The 9,934-nt window shown below is 40.0% G+C and overlaps 1 protein-coding gene across 6 annotated transcripts in view; it reads left to right on the forward strand.

Moving 5' to 3' along the window:
- MARCHF8 (membrane associated ring-CH-type finger 8) overlaps nucleotides 1-9,934 on the forward strand; it is an 84,502-nt gene that overhangs the window by 22,396 nt on the left and 52,172 nt on the right. The window lies entirely within an intron of this gene.

Below are 9,934 nucleotides of genomic sequence, written 5' to 3' on the forward strand. Positions count from 1 at the left end.
CAGGGTTTGTCAAATCAGACCTGGTTCTGTTAGAACCCAAACTCCTTGCAGGACTGCTGGTTTTAGTCAAGATGAATTACCTCTTCCCTCTTGTGTTTGCTAGCTGGCTGCAAAGTCACAGAAATTGTTGTTGAGTCACTTCTGCAAAGTGCAACCTATGACCATCTATTTTGCATCCGAATTCAAGGCAGATTTTGGGTGATGGCTCTGGTACCATTGTCACAGAAGCTCTTACAGGTGTATTTTACCTTTCTAAAGGAAATACAATATGGGATGTGTCATGCATCATATTTTCCTGTGCAGTATCTAGCAGCTGTGTTGTGCTTTCTGTTGAATGGAATACCTGAAAGAACACAATTATACACCCATCTGTATACTTACGGTGTTCTTCCCTGGAGATATGTTTTGGTATTCTTAACTTGGGAGTATGTGTGTGAATGGAATTATCTTAAGGTCTTGTGGTACTAATGAGACCTGGAATGCAAAAATCTCTGAAATATCTAATAGTCATAGGTCTAATAGAATCTAATTTATAACCTCTTTAACAATTTTTAATAGCTTACTATGTCTAGTATTCACGTGTCAACCCTATTTGCCCTGGACAGTGTCTCCAGTTCAGCCCGAAGACGTTAGTGTGCATCATACTTTGGTGTACACTGCAATGCATTGAATTTTACATTATCTACACAGAAATCTCTTTGTGGTTCTTTATTCTTGCTTACCATAAAGTTGGGTCAAGAGAACTTTTTTTTCCCAAAAAAAATCCTGCTCAGCAGTGATTAATTCTGAGGAGATCTAGGGTGATAGTGATTACAGACAGGGTGTGTAAGAAGTGTATGGGACTACAAGGGCACCTTCATGTTTCAGAAAGGGATTCACTAAGACTAACTTTGGGTAGGATTAAAGCAGTTGCTTTTGATGTGCTTGGATCATCTGTCCTGACTATGCTTCTTACCTGTCAGCTGTCCAGATTGCACCTACCGAAGTCACTGTTGAGTCAGTAAAAATAAATTATCCCATTGTTGTGGGGTTTTTTTGAGTCTTCTCCTTAGTAACATTCTTAAATGGATTCTATCCCTTCACATTTTAAACCAGTAATTAATTAGGCTGGAACACTGGTGGTTTTGGTTGCCAGGACTAGGCAAGACTTTATTTTCACAGGTGAGATGCTCTAAATCTATAAAGAACCTTGTCTCAGGTATCTGCTGGAATCTCTCACTTTCCAGCTGTTACACATAGACACTGTCTTAACAGTGGTCTAGGTAAGAGGGCTCAGCTGTTTCTTCCCTTTCCATGTGAAACTATATGTTGGAAAAGGTGAAACAGCCCTTCTGCCAAGTGCAGGGCAGTGCTGTGAATTAACTGTGCATCCCTGGGATGATGGGGATTAGGGGCCTGATAAGATCAGCAGGAACTCAGACTACGAAATTAGCTCAGAAGTGGGAGTCTTATGTCTCTTAAACCTGTTCTTCATTTCTGACATAGCAACTTCAGTGTTAACAAAGCTCACCTATGTTTACTTAAGGGTAACTAGCTGAAATTTTGATTTGTTTCCCCTGCCAGGCTGCTGTTGTAGTTTCATGTCTTGGGCATTTAAAACACAACAGAATATTCAAATGAATATGTGCAGTACTGCAGAGGAAATAATGGGGACTCAGACTACACAAGCAACAGATTAGGCTAACCTGGAAACACGTCATGTTTCCCAAGTTTTGTTCTTCCTGTTTCTGTCATAATATTTACTCATCCCCCAGGTGTCATGTATTCTGCCAAAACCACAGCTGGAATAGCTGGAGTGCTGGGTGAACTCCCTCCTGTCCTTGATGCACAGCTGTACTGATACTGCAGCTGCTCCTGTGCATGCAAGCCCATCTATACTCTTCCTCACTCTCGCAAATTGTATTGCTTCTAGTGTTATCCTTTAATGCTGGATCTTACAAACAAGCTGGAGGGCAGTCAAGCTGTTAAGGTTTTGACTTCAACCAATCCAGTAAAATTTTTGTCCAGTCAGGACCCACTAACCATGACTATGAGTTTTGCTCATACTTGAAGTATGCAAGTGACAGAAATTGTAGATTATCACTGGCATATTAAAATCACTTCAAATTGCCTGTGTTATGTTTGAGATAGAAACCACTGCTAGATAAAGAGTAGCATGCAGAGCAAACATGATCATGATCCTGTGTTGTGCAAGTCTGTTGAGCAGTTCAAGAAGATTTTGTGCCTTAGGTAACATCCGTTGTACAAGAGGACGCTAGGTAAAGCTGAGAAGGCATTTGCACTTCAGTTTTGTAACTTCAGCACAAACTCAACGTAACTTCTGTACTTTCATGCTTCAGTTGTGTAACTTTCCTTTGTGTAACACAGCTCAGTTACTTCTTCATATTGTGGATGGCCCTGGACAAAGTTCTCATGGATTTCTGCAAAAACATGCAGTAGTTTTTCAGAAGCAAGTGCAACATTTTGCAGTTGGATTCAAGTGCTGTGATTCATAGATTGATAGCATGGTTTGGGTTGGAAGGGACCTTAAAGATCATCTAGTTCCAACCTTTGTGCCATGGGCAGGGACAACTTCCACTAGACCAGATTGTTCAAGACCTCATCCAACCTGCCTTACCTGTACTATGTAATAGAAACACTCCTCACCTTTTCTGTGTTGGAACAACAGTACACACCTCAAATGTGTACACTGCAGTCTTAAATTGTTTTGAGTTATGAAAAGCCGCTTGCCAGTCTGAACAAAATCAAACAGACCCCAAACCACAATCAAAACCAATATCATTACTTCAAAGATATTTATCTTAGTGAAAAAACTATATAGGTTTACTTTATAATACCAGACTATTTTCTTTGCCCAAGCACACTGCCCAGTGTGTGCTTTGTAGTATAAGACAACTTCTACCTATCTCCCCTGGTCATTACCTGGCGCTGGCTAAAGTCAAGGTAAATAAGTGAAAATATACCTTGATTTTTATTCTTTCTTTCTTTCTCAAACTAGAGCTTTGGCTTGTACCTGCACTGTAAGAAGTACTTCACAGGAAAAGCTCAAGAAGCATACTAACAGAAAATGAAATACCAATGTGTCTGGAGAGAGAACTTCACTAGTCTGTGAAAAATTGGTGTTTGTCCTATCCACCAGAAGGAAGATGCTTCTTACCATCTCCTGTCATCTTCTGTGATTTTGTGTGTGTTTAATTATGCACATTTGTAGTAGAGGTACAGAGGAAAAATATATAAGTTGTACCATTCAGATCTCTTACTATGTCTTCTTTTTCATGCTTCTGCTCAAGATGCAGCTCTTGACTGGCTTGACTGGTTTTAGTAATAGTTTTCTTTGCTATAAGAGCAAGATTTCTGGGCTAATGATTTGTGACTAATAGTGAAGAACAGCAAAAAAATTCCTACCACCTTTATCACTGCAATCCAGTTTCTCAAACTAGGTGATCTGTAGTCCCTAGGCATGCCTCATAGCAGATTAACATATGGATTCAATACTTGCAGAAGTTAGGGGCAAGAATCCTACTGAATTTGAAGAGATGATAAAACAAAAAACTCTTGCTTACCATTTCTGTTTTAATTCCTCAGTGATATGTATAATAGCAGAGCTTGGCAGATTCTGATTCAGGTTGGTGTAATGTTCAAGGTTTAAAATAGTTGAAACCTGGTTAAATCAGGCCTTCATGAAACTTTGTCCATTTGCCCAGTAAAAAGAGGAAAGGTCATAAAGGGATTATTACTCTTGCAATTAATTCAGATGGACTGTTAGCTTTAAGTGCTATTAATAACCATCATTAGCTTCTTACTTATCCTTCACTAGGAATAGCTTCATACTTACCTGATTTAAGGTAGAGTCTATTGTTTGAGAGATGCTACAACCCACCTCTGTCCCTGTCTGGTGGGTAACATGCTGGCACTGATATTTCCTAACATATCCAAAAGCTATCAGCTCCCAGGATTTGGATTGGAAATCCAAAGTGATGCCAGCATGTGGCTGAGGTGTTGCTCTTGTTTTGTTCTGTTACAGCATTGCCTCTTTGAGGACTTTGTGCCTCACTTACTGAAGCAGACTGCTGTCTACCACATTCTAAGTAAATATTGCTGTGAGTAAAGCTCCCTGAGCTTTTGTGTTGCTCTTCTAAAAATTTGTAACTTCCTAACTATAGCTTTCTGTGCTATGATCTCTGAAGATCTTATAAGCAGATCAGGGATGGACAGAATCAGTGTCTGAAAGAGAGATCATGAGATATTGTTGCAAGTCCTTTTGGGTGTGCAGTACTCTTTCTTCTTAGTGGCCTGGACCTGGGAAGCAATACTGAAGTGTCATCAAAGATCACATAGCATTTATCACAGAAGCAGATTAATATTCTAGTAAAATTTAAACTTGCTAGTTCCACTTAATCAACCAAAGCTTTCTTCCATCCTCTGTTCTAGAGGAAGACAATAAGGTAGTTCCAAGTGCTGTGTAGTATTACTGGCTGCTATGTGCTCAGCATAGATGATCTCAAACATCTTCAGGTGTTTCTCAAAGCTGTCATCTTGGAGATACTATAACTGTCCAATTTACCTGGATGAATTTACAGCAAGAGAAGTATGTTGTGCTGCATCTTGCTAAATTTCTTCTGACTTCTTAATTGATGTCCCACATCTTTTAGCAGGAAAAACACTATGGCCTGTTCATTGAAATAAGCCATGTCTTACTGGAAAAGCAGGGCTGACTTGTAGAAGAAAAAAAAACCAACAGATGCATTTGCAAGAATTTTTAAATCCTAGATCAGTAGAGCAGTATAAGAGTGCATGCTTTGTGTCATTGAAGCCATTGTGACACTTTAGAAGCTATTTTCAGGTACATGAGCACTCTGACCTTTTCCATTCACTTTTTGGACTTCGAGCTGTGAATGTGGGCTCTGACTGGCTGAATTTGATCCAAATACTCAAGCATTTTTAAGGCTCTGTGTGTGTATGTGTGTTTGGTTTTGTTTGCCATTGAACCAAATCATTCATTAAGCAGCCATGCTGCAAATCCTTTGAGAATTTCACACCTTAGTACTTTTATAATGATTTGTTTGTGTGTAGCTATGTCATATATTAACACTGGACCTGACATCTTCTTTTTTAAAATCTGCTTTGTATGGAAACTGGTTAACTATGGAAGAATTTTTGTCTGAGTATTCTCAAACTCTTATATGGTAAACAGAATGTGTCTCTTGTTGTACTGCTTATAGGCTTAGCCTCAGAGTGGGAGTTGCAGAGTCCCTTCCTCACAGTTCAAACCTGTTTTTCAAAGGATATTAAAACATTTCTCAGAAGAAGCTGATCTCCCCTTTCCCACTTTTTAAAACAGCAAGTTTTTTGACACAGCATGCAAGCTGTGACAGCGCGCTCCCTAAGAGCTGTCATTAAAATGCTCCCATTTCTGAAGTCTAGAAGCTGGTAAAAATATTTCCTAGAGCTTCCCATTTGAGAATAGATCAGGTGACTGAGGCAATTGCAACATCGTTTAAGCTGTATCCCTGCAGCAATGATGTCATGCTGGGGGCGTGGTATTTCCTTGGGTGATTTCTGTGCTAAAAGATGTTCTAGTACATGTCTGTGTAGGAGCAGGTGCCTGAATGTACTCACACTCTGATTTACCTTTAGCAAGTAAACAGTCTAGTAAGAAGCACTAAGTAAATAGGGAAATTGCTTCACACCAAATAGCTTTTCCCCACAAGTGCTTGAACACCACTCTGCTTGTCAAGGCAACTTCAGTGCATCAAACCCTTTCTGGGCATAGCACTTTGCAGTTGCTGTAGGGTGTCCCTGCAAACATGCTCTCACAGAGCATTGCCTGTTTCTTTACGCCAGTGAACCTCTTGGGGTCTGGCAGTGGTATGAGTGCCTGAGGTGGGAGAGAGCTGCTCCCGCTTGAACAGTCCTAACAACAAAAAAGTCAAACCATGCCATTTGATTTTTCATTGTGTTTGTCTTGGAGTGTGTACAGCATGTGTGAGGAAAGGCACAGATGGCTTCTGAGTGGAGATGAATTACAAAAGGCAAACTGAGAAGTGGTTTCTGAAAGGGATTTGAAGGAAAAGAGGAAAAAAACCTTTCTTTTAAAAATGCAGGAAACATTTTTAAAACTAACAGAAATTGATACATCACCAAAGTTTTATTTTATATACTGATGCTTCAGAGAAGGAACTTTGGAAGTTTCAGTTTTTGTTGTTTGCTTATAATTAGACTCATTTATATACAATCTGTGCTTTGAATTTTTTCTCCTTATTGTACGTGAACTCCTTGTTTTGGTGTCTCTAGACCAGAAAGTTAGAGTAAATTATTATGATCTGTAGCTCTTGCATTAACCTGAATTTTTAAACCACCTTTCTGATATTAGCACAATCTCTGTCTAGTTTACACTAGCAGCTCACTTGAACCAGCTGAGACTCATTCTTTGAAAAATATGATTTTCTAGAACAAGTGCCAGTGCTGTTGAATTACTCGATAGCCAAGCATGCTTTGGTGGTGACGTTTTGCAGTTCTGTTTCTGGTATATGTTAATGTGCAACAGCTTGCCATAAAGGGACCCCTGGGTCTGAGATTGTCATTTTAGAGTTTATCTGTTTTTTTCTTCCCTGAGAGAGGCACGCTTGCTTGTTTGCCTACTAATGAGCTGCGTGTGTCAAACGTGATCCTACGCTGAGCTATGTGTGCATATAAATATCCGTTAGTGCAGCTCGCTTCAGGCAAGATCGCCTGTGCAAGATATCCACAACTTTAACAGACATTTTGCTCTTTTCACAAAGGAAACAGATTTATGTGGCACCTTAGGTAATTTTTATCATCATTGCTATATTTATGTAGGGTTGGTCATAACAGTACTGTGTTTACCCTTTGTCCCAACCTTTTCAGACAAGCTTTGGTATGCCCAATAAGTGAGGCAGCAGTGTATAACTACATTAATTAAGTGCTGTCACCTACATGGACACATTCAACTTATCTGAGAGGTTGTCTACCACTCCAGGATGTAGCAAATTTTTTTGCTAACCTAGAGGTTAAGACTGCTGGTATGAAGTTAGAGTGTACATGATGCCTATCTGCAAGCTGAGACTACCTGTGTTAGGCAGTATTTCCCAGCACCCTTGATCATGACACTGAGGGGGAGTCCCTGCCTTCCTCCAAGACCATCATCCAGCTGTGTGAGAGCTACTCAACATTCTCCAGCTTTGGCTCTCCAGCTCATGTGCTAGCAGTCACTGCTTTACTTCATGCTTCAGTTCCTTAGTCTACACAGTTGTAGTTGATCTTTCTTCTGCGACAGAGCCATTTAATTGCTTGGTTTTCTTAGAGCTGTCAAAAATGGATGTTAAAATGTGCCCATGTTATGCTGCAAATCCGTGTGGAGGCAGGTTATTCTTTGACCAAAGATTTTCTGAGTCAGTATTCTATCCTTTCTTCTGTACTTTGTCACTAGGAAAACAATAAATGAGTCAGAAGAGTGGCATGCTGTCCCTTCTTATTTTTATGCTATTTCAGGACAGCTTTTCAGCTAGTACCAGGACTCATTTCAGAGGTGGCTACAAAGTCTGAGCTATTGTGAAGCATCTCTCATGCTGGACTTTTTGCAAGGAAATGTTAACCTTTCTTAGAGACAATATTGCTTACTAGGATCAAGAGGCAGATCTCTCTGAATCCTCTGGAGTTTTGGGGAGTGGTTGTATATAATGGAAAGTTGTAGTTCCATATTTCAGTGCTGGTTTTTCAGGGCAGATAAAATCAGGCACATCTGTAAGTCATCAGAGGGGCTACAGGGATAGATGACACACAAGAGAATTGTGTCCTATCACCTCTGCAGTGTATGTTGATGCCAAACTGTACCATATAGCCTGTGGAAGGGACTAGTCTGCAACATTTTTTTTTCTCCTTTTTCCCCTTTGTTTTCTTTCTTCTTTAGCTTTTCTTTTCTGTTCATATACTGTGTTTTGAATCTCACAACCACATGTTGATCAGAATGCTTTATAGGATTTAGAGAAAGAAGCCTAAAAAAGTTGTTGGAGTTGCATGTGCCTTTTTTGAATACCAACTAAGACACTGGTTTCTACTTTGCCTTTAAAGTAGTGAAGCAACAGCATCGTAATATGTATCAGTAGCTTTTCCTGAATGGAAAGTTTCAGAAGAGGAAATGTTTTAGTCAGCTCTGACTGGATGCACAAACTCCAGGTCAGTTGTAAAGTGTTTGGTTTTTGGGGGGAGGGGGGAGGCTGGGGGTTTGGTTGGTTGGTTGGTTGTTTTCTCTTGCAATCAGCTGCCTGCCCAGTACGCATTCCCAAGCAGTAGATGACAGAGGAGGTGGTTTCTGGATTGTTCAGTTTAAAGCATCACTACATTTCCCTCAGGAAGTGGCTTACATGATGTTTTTTAGCTTAACAAGGCTGAAAACATTTGATTGATCCCAGAGAATAGGAAAGAGTTTAGTTTGGATTTTTTTTCTCCTTGCAGCCCCTCTAGTTATGTTTACTGTAATGCGGATGGCTGAAAGCACATTATTTGGGTAAAGATTGGAAAGCAGGCTTGTTCAACCCAGTGAAACTTTACATCTTAATTCCTCTGAGCTGGTTAATGTAACAGCAGTTAACAGCTTCATTTCACATGAAATGCTGCAGTGTGACTTCCCCTTTGGCCGCTGACAAGCATCAGGTATTGGAGAGATGCTGGAGTTACTGAAATGCCCACAGGCAAAAATGTGGAAATGACCCTTAAATAGGATGGTTCTGTTTCCAGAGAGCAAGGTCGGGACATCTGGGGAAAGGGAAGAACAGCTGCTGTGTACCTGCAAACTTCAAACTGTAACTGTTTCAAGTTGAACTCTTAAAAGGGAAGCACTAGCATAGTTAATAGAGACATTTACAAATTAGGGCCAGTAGGTACTGCCAGTGCTAATTTGTGCTTAAATTAATGTAAGATGTCTTATCCCATTACAGCTGGGAATAGAACCGAACTGATTCTCTTCTGTGATTAGTACAAAAGCCTTGACTATTGGACTTACTGCTCCAAACTGCCAAGTAAAAAAATCTGTATCATCATACAATGATGAAGTTCATAAAGAAGAGAGAAAGACATGTTGGATTACAGAGTAAATTTAAAAAAAAAAAAAAGACAAAAGCACCTGTTTTCTCTGTAACCTTAAAAACCTTAAAAATGTAACTAGCAGCAACTTCCCTATGCTGTTTGATTTTTATTATTTAATACGTTCCAGATGGTTAGTGAAAATATTGACTAATGCCTGGCTAAGCAACAATCACCAGGAACATCTTCATTCGATTCCTTGTTGACAAGGCAAGCTTCAGGTCTATTAGGAGTCGGGTCTTCACCATTTAATGTGTTTTCTATAGATAAATCTTTGTTCCTTTTTAAGGTGGAAACATTTGGGCAAAGAAATAGATAGAAGGGAATGCTCCACAATATCAGACATAGGGAAGATGGGAATTTTGGTGAGCTAAACCAGACTACTAGGGAAATCCTAGTAGGTGACAATAGGCTGGGTTGGGGGGCGAAAACCAAAGCCCACACCCTCCCACTAAAAAGCCTGAAACAAATGGGAAGAGCACTTCTGTAGCAAGACAACACCTTCTCTCAGTGACATCCTGAGCTCAGCTGGTGAGAGAGATGTTTCTTCTGCAAGAGTTAGCAGGGAGGGTTGCAGAAACATGCAACATGCCCAGGTATTACAGCCTTCTCTTACACTGTTGTTTGTGTGTTTTGGAGCCTAAGTAAATAATTCTGTTTTGAATGCTTTCTAATGGGTACTAGAATGAACTTACTAAAGTATAAGAGCCTGCAGTTTCCATGGGAAACTAGACCTTTCCTGTGAATGCAGCTAGGGAGGAAGAGAGACAACCTTCATGACTGTGCTGTATTGTTCTTCCACTCAGAGCTTTGGTTCCTGCTGTATCATATC

Source organism: Melanerpes formicivorus, unplaced genomic scaffold (assembly GCF_026170545.1).
Source record: "Melanerpes formicivorus ecotype bairdi unplaced genomic scaffold, bMelFor1.0.p_v2 SCAF_98, whole genome shotgun sequence".
Lineage (NCBI taxonomy): Eukaryota > Metazoa > Chordata > Aves > Piciformes > Picidae > Melanerpes > Melanerpes formicivorus.